Source organism: Rhipicephalus microplus, chromosome 9 (assembly GCF_043290135.1).
Source record: "Rhipicephalus microplus isolate Deutch F79 chromosome 9, USDA_Rmic, whole genome shotgun sequence".
Taxonomy (NCBI): Eukaryota; Metazoa; Arthropoda; class Arachnida; order Ixodida; family Ixodidae; genus Rhipicephalus; species Rhipicephalus microplus.
In genome coordinates, this window is record NC_134708.1 from 16,767,255 (window position 1) to 16,783,950 (window position 16,696).

Below are 16,696 nucleotides of genomic sequence, written 5' to 3' on the forward strand. Positions count from 1 at the left end.
AACTTTCAGATGCCGCGCCCGGAGCGGGCAATGCAGTTTTTGAAAACACGCGGTAACGGAACCGAGATGGGAGAGAGTGGACGCGGGGAAAGGGTGTTGTGAGCCGGAGGAGAAGGAAGAGGCGTGGCGCGTTCCATCTTGACCGAGTCACCACCGCTACCACCACCCATAGCCTCCTATATAGAGGAGGCTATGCACCACCTCAACGGGAGGGAGAATGTGGTGCGGAGAGTATGAAAAGGGGGGGGGGGGGCAGGGGCGGAACGTGGAAGAGGGGTACTGTTCAACAGAGCCTTGTCGCTTACTGTGGCGACCATTTTACTCCAGAAGCGGCGTACTTAAGGGGGCCGATTTTCTTCGTATATATGTGTGTTTCTGTCGTTTTTTTTTTTCATGGTCGCCGTCTGCTAGTCTCGCCGGAGACGGGCGACAACGAGCAGGCGTCCCCCTCTCCCTCTCCTTCCTACCGTGTGGTGGGGAAGACGCCTGTGCTCTTTCTCAAGAAAGGAGCATTTGTGGGAGAGAGAAGGCGATATCGGAAGCTGGCTCCGGCCTGTTGACGACCGTCGCTACATAGACCAGACTTCGCGGACCACCCCCCACTGGGTCTTTGAGGGGGTCATGGCCCACGCCTGAGGAAGGGGAAGAGTGGGAGGGCGCGACGGAAATGCCGTTTGGTTATGACGAAACCGACGAGCAACGCGCGCAATGGCACCCCACGATGTTGAAATTTGGATGCAGGACTTATTATTATTTTTTCGGAAGGGACTTTTTTTTTCAGTCTGCGTGGTGGTTACGAAGTTTCAACGAGAAAAGAAAAAGGAAGAAATAAACGATACAACAACACGCGCGTTTAATCTGTTATCGTCGGCGTGCTGACTATCCGAGTCACATGGCCGTTGCCTTTTTACGCCTTCGAGGAGGCTCGATGTTTTTTTCCGGATGCGCTAAAGCGCGTGGAAAGTTAGTTTTATTCGCGCTGCATGTAACTACGTACAGCACGGACGTACAATACGCACGGATTCGAAAGAGACATCTTTTTTTTTTTTTTAGTGCCGCGACGAATCCGGTCTCCTAAAGATGACGGTGGCTCTTCCATTTTACACCGATTTGACCCAAACTGCAATAAAAAATATTTCAGTTTATCACATTTCAGTAGTTTTAATCAGTCAGTCGATGACCCGAACTGAACACGCTGTAAACCAAATCATCAGAATCAGAATTTTATTAATAAAAGTTCAGTGAAGTTACAAGCGCGTGGTATACAGGAGGAGGTCCTATAGTCAAAAGAATGCATCGGGACCTCCTCCAGTATACCACACGCTTGTAACTTCACTCAAGGACTGCATCACGTCCGTCAATAGCCCTAAATTGTCGTGTTTCAAACAATACGTGAGTACTGTTCATCCCCGCAAAACACGCGAGATAGCACGTGTTCCTGTGCCGGATCTTGCTGCACTGCAGATGTAATTTCCGGTGTACAGAGTGCTTCAATTCTGTTCGTTAACGCAATTGAAGGTAGTAGTTTTTACATGCGCCTACTAGAAGCATGCTATTTTTATGAAGCATGGCATACTGAGGGCGCTATTCATATCGACCGATTTGGGACTTCTCTAATGTGTTCCTACAGTTACGCACACGAGTGCCCCCCCCCCCCCCTCCTTCCACCCGGTACAAATGCAACAGGATACCGCGCAGGATTCCACGATCACTACTGAGCTTTTTGCATCCAGTGGCCGTGGCAGCGCAACACACTAGTCGCAGCCAAAATGAGAGTGTGAGGGGGGGGGGGTTCAAAAGACCTCCCCCACACTCTTTTTCAAGTTTTGTATGTGTAGCTACGCACGCGCGCATGCTAACACACGCAGGAGTATACACAAATGAAAGTCAAACCTCTCCCCTTCTTCCACGCAAGAAAAAAAAATTCCACGCTTCTATTGCAAAATATTAAGTAATATTGGCCATACCCTACTATAATATGAAGACTCTTTTTCGACGGAATCGACATTTGGACTGGTTGGTTGCTTTGTGTTTCTTTGTGCGTTTGAACGACAGTTATGCCATGCAATGACTCTTTCTGCTGAATCATCACTCTTTTTATTTATCCCTTTATAACATGGAGAGTCGGACGCGCCAGAAGACACGCGCACGGGAGTCGGAGGTCGGCCCAGATAACGGAGGACTTGCCGGTCAGCGGAATGACCACCTTTTTAAAAGGAGGAGGAGATAAGAGCGGCCGTCGTAAAAACAAACCAGAAAGACGTGCCCGGTGGACGTCTATATACACTCCGCGAAGATACGGAGTTCGGTCGCGCGCGCTGCAGCCATCGCGGGGAAAGAAAATAACGCCGAACCTGCTTGCCCTTCTCCGGCGCCATCGTCCCGTATTACGCCGTCTCACGAATGTCGAGCCCGACGAAGTAGCGGGTTCGACTCCCCGCGCAGCCGCATCGAAGACCGCTGTTACACACGCTATACCACCGTATTCTAGAACGTCCCTTCACTCGACGCTTTATTTTCACTTGAGAAAGCCGACGGGAGCGCCATCTCTAAGAACGGCAAGTCACTGCATATCAGGGATAATCTGCTGCGATTCTCGAGTAGCGCAGCGTCATTTTCAGCCGAGCGGTGGCGCAGTGCTTCACTCTGTCGAGTGAAGGGTGGAAGTCGAGTCGAGGAGCGTTTATCCTCTTTCTATCCCGTGCACGACGATGGCGGCGCGCGGTTGGCGAAAAGCGTGTATCAAACAGCCACTTTCGATCGCGATCGGGCCTAATCCGTATCGAATTTCTCGATCACGATTGGCTTCTTTACGCTACATGCAGAAAGGGAGCCAATCGCTGTTGAGCAATTTGATCAGCGTCGGTTTTAATCGCGATCAGCATTACACCGTGTGGCGCCAGTGTGAAGACAGGGTCACCGTAAAACTCCAGCCAAGAGGTTATTTTTAATCCTGACGTTTCGGAGGCCATGCGGCATCTTCATCGTGCGTAAGATGGAGTGACTCACGTAGCAGTGCTTACGTATGCGCACGCTTGCGGTGGTGCTTCGTTTGACAGGCGACTCGACAGCCAGGCAGATTGGATGGCACACACCATTCGTATACGCTATATAGTCACGGACCTTGAGAGTCAACGGCGGCCGAGTGTTCTTCCTAGTCTGCCCGCCTGTCAAGAGGACCGGAAAACGCGCGTATATAACAAGCACTGCCGCTTCGCGTCATTCACCGGCTGAAGAATGAGGAGGAGGAGGAGACCGGTGCAAGATCCGAAACGTCGGGATAAAAAAAAATGATAATACTAGTAGGAGTTTCTGACAACGAAGCCGCTGTAGCCCGCTGTAGTTTTTTGTCACAACGTTTATATCAAAACGTCAAGCTTGTCTGGAGTTGCAAAAAAAAAAAAACGCCTCTGGTGGATAGGCGCCACAGGAATTGGGCAAGCCCTACTACCGAGTATCTGCCAGGTACCAGATTTAAACGAATACTCTACTCAGCAAAGTGGAGTGAGTGAAAGATACGAACGAGAGAGAGAGAGAGAAAGAAAGAAAGTAAGTGGCAGTAAGGCGCAGAAAGAGAAAAACAAATGGACAAAGAAATACAGCGAAATTAAAAGAAATGCCAAAAGAGCGAGCGCATCAGAGGCAGTCAGTGAAAAAAGAAATGATGATAGAATAAGAGAGAAAGAGAAAACTAGAGATACAATAAAAATAAAACAGATGCAGAAAGAAGGCCACGCATACTCTGCGCTTAAGTCCTTCGGTCTTGACACCACTAGCGTGGAGATGCCACTGTTGTCCGATTTTTTTTTATTTTAGTTTGTTTCGGGAAAGTGGCGTACATGGTTAGGCGCGAAAGAAAAATTCGTCTTTCCTCTGTGCGCATAGCGCGTACTTGTGCCCCAGATTTTAGGTAATTTCTACTGTTAACGAAAGATGAACTATATACGAACACACTGACGCCGAACGACGATAAAGACTTCTGGGAAGACGTAACCAACAACTGACAAAGACATTGACGAAGCGTCAGGATAAAACCAACGAGTAGCCGGAGCCGCACGTTTCAGCTTGAATGTTTCATTTCTCACTTTTAGCTGATTAAAGCGTTTTTTATTTCTGTCATCCTTCATTGACGCGCGCGTGGGCACACTTACCTAGAGTATAACTGGCTGATGCAAGTTAATCAGCTAATTTACAGAAGTATACTTGGTATACACTTCGAAGAGAAGGTGATTCTTAAGAGAGAGAGGAAGAGAAAAGTGAGCCCCGTAACTGTCTGCTTCAGTGAGCGACACCTCAACAGTAGCTCACAAGGGATAGGGGTGAGGAGGGATTAAAAGGATAGAAATAAAGGTGTAGAGAGAGAGAGAACAAGTATGCCAGAGAGCGACGACATATCGAGGGGATAGGAGAGATAGGAAAGATGGAAACACAGTCACAGGTGTCCGAAGACGGGGCACCACTTGCGAGAGCTCTTGTCGGCGTCAGTAGATGGCGTAGAGCAAGTCCAGTCGGTCAGAGCTACACTGTCGTCGAAGGTCGTCGGCGTCGGGAGGTGACGTAGGGCGAGCCCAGTCGGCCAGAGCTACGCTGACGTCGGAAATCGCGAGGGCACAACCGGTCGGCACGGAATCCAGCAAGCGAGTTCCACACTCCGAAGATTCACATATATATCATCGGTGTATACAACGCATTTGCGCTTCGTCTGCGCCTGGACGCTGATTGGCTCCTACGGAGCAGAGCATTGACACCGGCAGGGAGACGCTGGAGGAGCACTTCTTCCCCCCCCCCCTTCATTCACCCAAATAACACTAGGGCATCATCTCCCCCCCCCCCGTTCTCTAGTCACGATTAAACACAGGTTTTCACCCCTCTCGCCCCTCAAGACGAAACCCTGCCGACTCCCTTGAGTACGGGCATTGACTTCTTGGGGAACGCAAGCCAGCTGCATTCATCCCGTATTCCAAATTTGAATTTATGAGTATAAGCGACGATACATAATGGGGTGGATCACATTCGACAAGCATACTGAAATCATGAATGGTAATGTGCCCCTAACCCTCTAGAAGAAGGTATATAACAGCTGCATCTTGCCGGTACTTACCTATCAAGCGAGTAATGGAAAGGAAAAAAATGATAGGTGTAGTAACCTTAAGGGACAAGAAAAAATCAGTGTGGGCCAAGGAACAAACCGGGGTTAATTTTATCATCGCTGAAACTAACCAAACCTAACCTAACCTAAGGAGAAGGAGAAGAAATCAGACAAATCAAGAAGAAGAAATGGACATGGGCCGGGTACCTATAGCACGTATAGGCAAGATAGCCGCTGGTCATTGAGGGTAACTGACTGTATTCCCAGAGAAGGCAAACGCACGGAGGGGAGACAGAAAGTTAGGTGGGCCGATGAGATTAAAAAGTTGGCAGGTACAACGAGGCAGCAGAAAGCACAAAGACCATAGTTGATTGGCGGATCATGAGAGCGGCTTTTGCCCTGTAGTGGGCGTAGTAAGGACGATGATGATGATTATGATGATGATGATGATGATGATGATGAAAGAACAATGTGATTTCGACTCACCAAGCGTCGGAGGCAAAGCCGCACGATCTGTCAGCGCTTGGCTTGGACGCGCTACACCAAAGTAAAACGACCGTTGCCTCTTCAAGCAACACTGCACAGCCCGTGCGACAACATTGCAAAGCGGCGCCGTGTTTCGGGGCGACAATACGGTGCACTGCTGCGGAAGTTGCAAAAGCGAAGAATAACAGCAGTCTATAGCGCGCAACCGCCTTTCACGGGTGCCACAGCACTTTCGCGTAATCCGCCCCGCGAGAGACGGAACGTGTCGTCGCAACTCAATCCCTCGCTTCTGCGCGTAAGCCCACTTGTAAGCTGTGACCTCTCGGGATACCGTAATCTCGCCGGATATCATTCGATGCCCGCAGTTGCGAGGGTTATGACGGAGTCATCGGCCGCCGCCCCGTCGGGCACGTTAACGGTGATGACGCCCGTGGCGTTCATCAAAGCTGCTTACTCGGGCTCTTAAAATTTGTTGGCGCGTGACGTCATGCACGCAGATTCATAAAGTAGTTTGATGACGTAAGCCCCGCCGCGGTGGTATAGTGGCTAAGGTACTCGGCTGCTGACCCGCAGGTCGCGGGATCGAAACCCGGCTGCGGCGGCTGCATTTCCGATGGAGGCGGAAATGCTGTATAGGCCCGTGTGCTCAGATTTGGGTGCGCGTTAGAGAACCCCAGGTGGTCGAAATTTCCGGAGCCCTCCACTACGGCATCACTCATAATCATACGGCGGTTTTGGGACGTTAAACCCCACATGTCAATCCATTTAATGACGTAAAGGCAGCATACTAGCATTGCACTTAACGTGCATCTACGTGATAACGATGTGGCGACATTGTTGATGACATCTGTGTGTCGGTAGCAAGTGAACTTGGAAGTGATGCGAGGATAACTGCAATGAACTTGGAAGCGGTGCAAAACTCGCGTCCTACCATGCATCCAGTGCGCCGACGTGGCGCTTTCTTGTGACGTCAGCGCTTAAGCCATATATTCGTCATTTTCACTCGCGCCTTCTTTCTTAAGGCGACAGCCATAACACACGAAAACTAATCGTCGGTGGCGCGAACACGACAGGCGTCATCACACGACATCCAAAAATCCAAAATCTCCGAAAAACAAGGGTAGTTGTACGATCACAGAGGCGATGCAGAACTAAATGAAGTCCAGAAAGCTTGCCGTGCTTCCGATCTTGGAGGCTATGCAGAACCATCCATTTGGTGGAGAAAGCTTTCGGAGGGGAGGGGTGGGTGGAGCTGAACAATGCAATAGGCAGAGAAGGAAAAGAATAAGATCGCTTTCACTACCACAGTATCTCTAATATGTAAATTAACATTATTAATTTATTTTCACTGTTCTGTAATTCAATAGGCATATACCATTCCTATGGGATCACATTTACTTATAAATTACGTTTGTTGGCCAATCTCCAGAGTAGGTGTGAGCCATACATTGAGGCTGGCATCATCATCATCGATCGCGTCGTATTAGGCGATTGCACAAAGTACTTTGAAAGCTCTTTGTTTGTTTTTTCGCCCCATCATTGTAAACATCCCGGAATAAAAAACGAAACAACGCAGACTATACAAACGTAAGTAACGCGTCCTTGATTTCGTAATATCCAGGGGCGTTTAGTTGCAGGCCGTATTATTGCACACGCGCATTGCGTGATTTGCGGCCGCGTGTTTCTCCCACGGTTGGCGATGGATTATGTCAGAAGCGACAGATGCACCGCTTTCGACAGCGCGGATAAGCTCCTCTGGTATAGGCGTCGCATAATCACCGCCACAATTAGCACGAATCGACTCCCATAAGCGCCGAGAGTCCCATATATGGTTTGACTGATTGATTGATATGTGGGGTTTAACGTCCCAAAACAACCATTTGATCGTGAGAGACCTCGCAGTGGAGGGCTCCGGGAATTTCGACCACCTGGGGTTCTTTAACGTGCACCCAAATCTGAGCACACGGGCCTACAACATTTCCGCCTCCATCGAAAATGCAGCCACCGCAACCGAGATTCGGTCCCGCGACCTGCAGGTGAGCAGCTCGAGTACTTTGGCCACTAGACCACCGCGGCAGGGCGAGTCCCATATATAGAAGTAAAATATAAAATTCACATCTTGGAGCTGCGGGAAAACCCGCTGCGTAGGCTATATAGTATAGCCATGGTGCTTAATTGACTGCCGAATTCTGGCTGCAGCGTTTTGATGGAGGCGAAAATGCTAAAGGCCCGTAGATTTAGGCGGACGTCAAAGAACCCCGCGTGGTCGGAATTCCCGGAATACGACATCCCTCATTATCACCGTGGTTTTGGGATGTTAAACCCCGAAAATGATCGGAGCTGCGAGAATGGGGAAGAGACAGATATAGGCCTGCATTCACAAACTGACCTTATCGTCTCGTAAAGTTTTCCTCAGGAAGAAAGTCTTATAGATGCTCTCGCCTAAGATTAAAACAGTCTATAATCCATCTGCTACCCATCGACTCCGTCTTACGGCTGATCGATTGCAGTCACCCATGGTCACATCTATAGTTATCCTTATCTATGCGTGAACCAGTGACGTCAGGTCGCGTATAATACGCCACGGTGGATGAGTGACTGTTTACGGTGACCGGCTGCTGGTCCGAAGTTTGCGAGATCCGTCCCGTCGGTGGCGGTCGCTTTTTGGTGTAGGCGAAATTCTCGAGAGACCCTTGTGCTGTGAGATGGGAGGCACGTTAATAAGGAACCCCAGGTGGTCGAAATTTCCGGAGCCCTCCACTATACACGGCGTCTCTCATAATGATATCGTGATTTCGGCGCGTAAAACTCCGGATAAGTTGCCTAACCGATTCACCTCTATAAACGGCTGCTTATATAATGCATGCCCCAAGCTGAGCTTCGGCGAAACTATATACCACATCGGCATCGACTGCTTCGTCGGTTCAGGAAATGCCTCATTTCGACACGGCCGCTCATTGCGGGCGTGTTATTTGGGCAACATTCCGTCACCGAACGTTACGTATATACGTCTTTTTAAAGGCACGCATGCGACGTTATGAATATTGAAAGGTGCGGCCGCGGCTGCAGTGGCTCATTTACAATGGAGCCGTCGTCGTCATCTGCCAGGAAGGGGAAGCGGGATTCATTGTCGCACTAGTGTACAAGAGCGACATTATACGGTGGGGCATATATACTCTCTCTCTCTACCTTTGTGGCGAACCCGTTTTCACGTTTGCGCAGTGCTGGGAGGGGTGCATTTCCCGTTTACGAACGCATTGTCCCCAAAGGCTTGTTTGCCAGCTGTACTGAACCCGACGTCAGCCCATAGAGGATGTCGCCCTTGTTGAGCAATGCCTCATTTATGCGACTGATAACGTGGCACAAAGGGAGATCGAGAGAGAGTGGTTCAGTGATTCACTCGGTTCTGAACTCATTTACCTGGACGGATGGCAATCAAGCTGAATATGTATTGTTGCTTTCTTTAATTGTCTTTTTTTTAGTGAAGACAGTTACCGTATCTATAGCGCGCACACGAGAAAAGAAACAAGTGACAACCGACTAAGACATGAGCTAAACTGGTTTAGTGGTTTAGGTTCGCCCCGCCGCGTTGGTCTAGTGGCTAAGGTACTCGGCTGCTGACCCGCAGGTCGCGGTATATCGAATCCCGGCTGCGGCGGCTGCATTTCCGATGGGGGCGGAGATGTTGTAGACCCGTGTGCTCAAATTTGGGTGCACGTTAAATAACCCAAGGTAGTCAAAATTTCCGGAGCCCTCCACTACGGCGTCTCCCGTAATCGTATGGTGGTTCTGGGACGTTAAACCCCACATATCAATCATGGATTAAGGTTCATCCACTACGTGGGATTTAAAAAACTTAAACGTCGATTGTGCATCCACGGCGCAAGTTCACGTGGTATATTCTCGCGGATGCACGTAGAATCGTGCCTCGAGCGCTTGCGCAGTTACAACGTCGCGATTTTTCTTTTTAAATAAACAGGCAATTACATGCTGCTTCTGCTACTATACTTTTGATATTAGATAGATAGATACGATAGGCATGTGGTGTTTAACGTCCCAAAACCAACATGTGATTGTGAGAGACGTCGTAGTGGAGGACTCCGGAAAATTTGACCACCTGGGGTTCTCTTTAGCGTGCACCAAATTCCGAGCACAGGGGCCCACAGCATTTTCGCCTCCATCGAAAATGCAGCAGCCGGGATTCAATCCCGCGACCTGCGGGCCTACTTTTCATATTACTGCTTACTGTTGGTACTTACTTTTATATACTGCTATTAACTGCTACTATTACTATATATTACAGCAGCCAGTTAAAGGAAAGAAGTGCAAACTTAAGAGCTCGTTTTCTTTATTCGACACAATATTAAACCTAGTGCTATTTACGTCGGTTAGTTTTCATCGACAGCCAGTTAAGTGGCTCTGCTGTTTCAATAGACTCCTGCGAAAGTCGACGTGTCATGTTCTAAATAAACAACCCCATTACCGCTGCTACGACTGGTATACGTGTTACGTAGCTCTCTTTGATGGCCCAAACGTAAGCTGAAAAAAACCAAGGAGTGTTTTCCCCTGCGGAGGTTGCATCAGCTGGCGGCTCCATCAAGAGCGCCCTCTACAGACGCCGTTTATAAATGCAGCCACGCGGGTGGTGTTGTCGGAGGTGAGAACCTTCACGGCACGCATGCCCTGACTTCACATCCATGCGTCCCTTGTACTTTTCCTTTTCTTTATTTCTGTTTTTTTTCTTTGGGTGCATTGTGCAGTAACGGACCATCTACGTGCCCAGACGCGCATACGGCAACGCTCTGCGCATGCACGCATGTCGCAGTGTACGCAATTCCTTAGCGCGTACGGAGCGAGGCGTAATGATTTCACCCCTCTGCTATCAACACTTCTTTTTTTGTTTTTTCAGGGCTGCCGACGCCTTTTAGCATCCGGTGTGTAGGCGCCATCATCTCCTTCGCCTCCCTTTTCTCGCCAGTTAAAGCGGAAGGAATTCCAGATAGCGGCCCGCAACGACGCCCGGCCGGATGGTCGAGGAACGCGTTCCCGCGGCCGTTCCCACCCACCGTGGACGACGTCCGCGTCTGGAGGAACGCGGCCCGCGTACGATACGACCGCAAAAAAAAAAAATGTACCGTAGTTGCTCGCATTTAACCAACGCCGACTAAATTTCAAGGCCGAAAGGCTGCCGCAGTGACGTCAGAGGTTGGGGACCCAGTTGCCCAACTGAGCATGCTCAGTAAGACTTTTTTTTTCCCACATCTTTTATTCGGCCCAATCAAGCCGCAGCAGCTGTGAGAGCGGCAGCGTTGATTTAACCCACCCCGGTATACAACACTCGCCTCTAAATTCAACCCTACAACAAGAGAAAAAGAAAAGCCCAAATCGCCACACTAGAAGTATATTTTCCCGGTTTTTTTTTTTTAGGTACGGGTTGTATGCGAGAAAATGCGGTATATGCGTAATACAAACCATGCCTTCGGAGAATAAATAAAAAACTGAGTTCAGTCGACACAAATAGAGCGAACATGAAGATCGAGTAGGCGTATGCAGCCCGAAGTTTGTGGTGCTACTGGCCCACGGACGTGTAAATGTGGTCCCTCTTCCACTCATCGCCCCCTCCCTCTAAACAAACAAACAAAACAAACAAACAAACAAACGACGACGACGACGACAACAACAACAAAAGAAAACGGATGGACGAATGGACCAACGTTGGGACAAGCACCCGATGTTGCCCACCTACACTCTAAACGTGAAATCTGATAACTGACTAATGTGATTTCGTTCAACGACAATAAAGGTGTTACCAAGTTTAGGATCTATGCAGTAAAACTATTGTGACTGTTACAGGCACAGAAAATCACATTTATCAGTGAACACGTTTAGGGTGTATGATTAGCTGACATTGGCTCTCCGTCTGTCCGTTTTTTCTTGGTCAACCAGCGTTGCTAGACATTCGCTTTCCATTGGGTGATGTCCCACAGCGCTTTCTTTCCTTCCTTTTTTCGGGGGAAGGGCATATTTACGGGTGGCTGTAGCTAAGTTCTCAGCATTTTGAAGATGTGTTTGCAGCACTTGTGCCAACGGCAGATAGATGTCTGAACTGCATCCAGTATATGAAAATTATGGAGTGAATATATATATATATATTGGCTACGCTTTACACGCATGCATCCATGTTGGGGCGTATCGGACGTTGCTTCTACGACGAGAGGAAATTCTGCTTTTTTGAAGTTTTTTTTTCTTTAGAAAGCGAGGTCGTTCTGCTATATGCTATAAGTATACGGACAATGTATACGGACAGAGGCTGCCACATTCTACAGAAGGCAGGACTTACGCTGCGCTCGACGAAAGTTGACACGTACCCGTCAACGTACAACATCCATCGAATCACCTGGGTCGCTTCCTTTCTCAACAAGAGTGGGGATGTTAATTTAGTCAGTCTCACTCGCTCAGGTAGCCCCATTCGATCAGCCAGTTCCAGTCAGAGAGTGGCGGTGTTAGTAAGTCCCAGTCAGTAAGGTCGATTAATTGCTCCCAGCTGGTGAGACGTTTCAAGTTGATCAGCCATTCACAGTAGCTTAGGCAGTCCAGTCAGCTATTCAATTAGGTGGTTGGCTAGTCGGTCATTTTGTCGGTCAATTCCGTCGTGAGCCCAGGTATAATAGTCGTTTCAGGCTTTCCATCACTTTTGTCACTGCTGTCGGTCGGTCGGTCAATCACTCCAGTCGGTAGGTCAGTCGCAATCTTCAGTGGAGGATAGCGACGTTGAAACCTGGACGGGAAGTGACTGACGGAGCTAGACTTTTCACCGCTGTTGGGCTTCTCCCTGTGACGTCACCCTGAATGCACCGCTTCTCGGCACATCTCATCGATGACTATAAGCCGAATTGAGCGCGCTAGTAGTTTTCAGGGCGCAAAGCATCCGTCCAGGTGCTCCCATCTTGGCTGGTGCGCACGTTGAAAAATCAGGTGGGGGGTCAGAGTGATACGTTCGTGGCCTGCAGCCGAGCTACGAGACAGCTTGATAATATTTGACAACGGCACCCTTCATAACACTCCACCATGAATAGCTAGGAGTTCGCTCCTTATCGCGCTGAGTGCTGAGACCTGAGCCCTCCGTGGCTCTGTCCGAGAAGGAACTCAGGTTCCTCGAAGGTTTCGGTGCGGGCAGGTAGTATCTTTACCTTTCTGTTTCGTTTTCTTATAGATTTTTCTTTGCCGTTTTTCAGTGCTTTTGTTTTTGTGCTGTTTGTTTTTGTTTTTCTCTCACTCATGTTCCGCTCTTTATCACATGGTTACTGTCTCCTCTATATAATTTCGTGCTCTGCGCAATAAACTCAGTTGGAAGTTATCGCTCGTGTCTTTCGTGTCCTTCTTGTCTCTGTGTCGTCGTTTTGTTCTTGCGCTATAACTATCGTCCTGCACGGGCGATGCAGCCCCCTTCCCCCATCATGCTCCTCCGCGCGACGGAGCCGGCTGATGCGTTTCATTTCGACATGTTCGGAGCCGCGCCTACGGTGGTTGGGGTGGTGATGGAAAAGCATTGGAAAAAGCACTGAGAGTTGCACTACAGATGCACTTGGGTGGGTCTCCTTAGTCCAAGCTTGATTGATTGATTGATTTGTGGGGTTTAACGTCCCAAAACCACCATATGATTACGAGAGACGCCGTAGTGGAGGGCTCCGGAAATTTCGACCACCTGGGGGTTCTTTACCGTGCACCCAAATCTGAGCACACGGGCCTCCTTCATTTCCGCCTCCATCAAAGTCCAAGCTTTCACTCGCACGTAGGAAGTACGACGCGCGGTGCGATGTTATCAATTTCGAGTTTATAAGGAACACGACAGCGGCGGTAAAAATTCACCTAAGATGTCCGTATAATTGTCATTGTATTAAAGAACAAACATATAGCTACGTGCGGCTCATCAGATACGCAGTAATGGAACTCGCATTTTACATTTCGGAGCTGGCCTCGAAGCAGAAAAAAGTATCTGTTAGGAGCAGCCAAAAGTGTTTTAATAGAAGCAAAAACGCAATAGTTTGTTATGCACTTTTTATGCAGTTTGTTATGCTGTTATGCACTTCGAAATATGTCATACGACTGCTGGAGTTCGAAGCGTCACCAAAGCGTCTCATAAGTATTAATAGTTATTACGAAATATATCTCACAGACAACAATGAATGCAAACTGTAAGAAACGAACAACTAAAACGATGGTTGGTTTTCGAATGCGCTGTGATGGGACCTATCTAGTTAAAATACGTTCTCAGTCACTTTCACAATTCACCCCCCTTCGTGAAGAATCATGCATGCAACATTGGTTAAAAAATGGAACCAGCTAGAAAAATGATCCAAACAGTTAATAAGTCTGTTGCATGAATGGTATCAGGGCCGATAAAGCTGCATACTAGCGTACTAGGATGATAGCATACATATTATTGTCGGTTTCTTAAGGTTTTCCCAGTTGGTCACGTGTGTAAAGTTCCTAACCTTCATTTCCTAAATGCCTGCCATTTCGGATCGGCTTCGGAGCAGTTACTAACGAAAGCCACTGTTTGGAGTAGCACGCATATAACAGCATTTCCATTTAGGAGCATGCTCGGAACCATTGGAACAACACTTCCACGGCGATCGTGCATTTGTATCAGAATTCGCGAGCTGAGTCTTCCTCTTGATGACAGCGAAAATATCCGCCAATTCAGCCTCTTTTTCATACTGAGTCTCGGTTGGTACAATCGCGCCACGACTACGGACACAAACAAACGTGCAGCTGTTTGATGAGTGCAATAAGAAAGAAAGAAAAATAAAAGAACTCGGGGAGGGGAAGAGCGCTGTGTTTCGTTTCGTGCGTGTCGCTAACGAAGCGTACCGAAGCGAAACTCAAAGAAAAAGAAGCAAGGAAAGAAAAAAAATAAGCATATTACCTATAGCCATGCGTGCTGGCAAGTGACAAATGAACTCTGTACTATGTAGCTCATTCAGGCGTACCTGCAGCACCGCTGTACTAATATAGACACAACTGTTTTTTTTTTCTCTTTTTGCTGTTCTTTTTTACGACAACGGGAAACCTGTTGAAGTCGACCGTGTAAGCCACTGCGTCGAACCGTATACTGCGTGAAAACCCACGTGATCGAGGCGTGCGCCGCACAGCCGCAGCCAGTGTGAAATGTCACAGTTTAGAATTTAGAGGTATACACCATAGGGGGAATAGAAACGATTTGTCTCGTGTGATTAAGCTGACCTTTGCCCAATACCTGAAGTACTACTCTAGTTGCAACAAGACGATTCGTAATCGAGAAAAAGCGTAAAGAGAGAGAGAGAGAGGGAGATGAAGATGCAAGGAAAGGCAGGGAGGTTAACCAGACGCACATCCGGTTTGCTACCCTGCACTGGTGACATGGACGCATAGACACCCTTTTGCGACATTCATGCGATCCGATAACGCTCGCTGCGGCCCAACGTTATACCGCTTATGCTAAACCGTTATCTCAAAAGTTCAACGGGGAGATCTCAAGAAGACGCTTGCGGCCCATGTTTAATATAGTGTCCCCGCCAGGATGTAGTTTTGTATAATTATTACAGAGGGAAAAAAAACAACGCGAAATTGTGAGAGAACACAAGACGAAGGCACGACACAGGATGCGTCTTTTCTTATGCCTCATCAGAATTTGCGCTGTTTTTTTTTTCTGTTATGAGCATGACCAAACCAACCCAAGTCTCAACCCTACAAATCCTTTTGATGTGTGATTTTTTATATCTGTATGTGTCTTCTTTGATGATTCATATGTGTGGATATGGAGGCGCACAAATAAAGCATCTTGGCTACTCCTTAGCTGTTCAATAGGGTTAACATACAACACACAGAATTTACAATTAAATCTTTCCAGTGCATCTACTCATCATCAGCTTGACTACGCCCACTGCAGGGCAAAGGCCTCTCTTTCTTTCTCTTGATCTGCCAATGAACCAGGTCTTGGGCTTTCCGTTGCCACGTTATACCTGCGAACTTTTTCTGTATATAGTCAGGACTAAAGAGAGACATTCCTTGAAGTGCGCGCACATGCCCTAAAGCGCCACCAGACGGGGTTGCCGCGTACACGTACGCCTTCTCTGCGTTACATCCACCAACCGCGACATACATAAAGCACGCACGTACCTAAACCGACTGCCCTCGTACAGAACGTAAATGCGCGTAAAGGCAAAGCATTGCACCACAGTGTAAGACACTGCGAGCGAGATTACATACGAATTCACCCGAATAATGTATACGCGCAGACTAACCCTGGTACGCGCAGTGCTGCGCGGATCCTTTTAAAGCGCCTCACTGCACGCAATAACCTTGACTGGGAAATAAACGCACGGGGCTCTTATAGCAACCTTGGTCCGCGCTCCTCATGCGTGCAGCTATGGGGACTGTGCCGAGATTCCCAGTTGATGAGCGAGACAGCGTCGCAATAATAAATACACATACGCCAGCGGCGAGCAGTGACTGCAGCACATGTCGCCGTGTACCTGTGTAGTTTTTTTTTTTTCACTAGAATCAAGCCCCATCCGCCCGCGTCATGCGGATTTAATATGTGAGGTTCGCTGCAGTGTACAGGCTCTCGTGCCACAGGTGGCTCACTTGGGTGCGCGTTAACAGTCTGTATAAGCTGAGTGTGTAGCGTGTAGCTTGGCTCTGTATATACGTGCAGCGTTGGGCAGTCTATGCGAGTCTATTCGCGAAGTGTGCACCCGGCGTCGGAAGTTTATAGGGACCTCGAGACTGAACAAAAATGACATTCTTCCTGCCTGTGCTATCAAACGCGCCAACAACACGTACACTGTGCAGAATACAAACACAAATTGCCGAACCAATTAATGTTATTTCAAACCTATAGGACTGAAGTAAACATCTAATTGTGCAGAAATTGCCGTGGTCAGGATTCGATCCCACGACCTTTCGGGTCGGCAGTCGACTACCACGACCGCTATGGACCAACGCGGTGGTTAAAGGAGTGTTAAGAAGATCAGACGAGCGCCAGCCGTCTGTCATATATGACTGTGGCAGGAGAAGCCTGACTATCAGGCAAATCAGCAATCGCACGACAGACAGTATATATAATCTTTTTGCCTT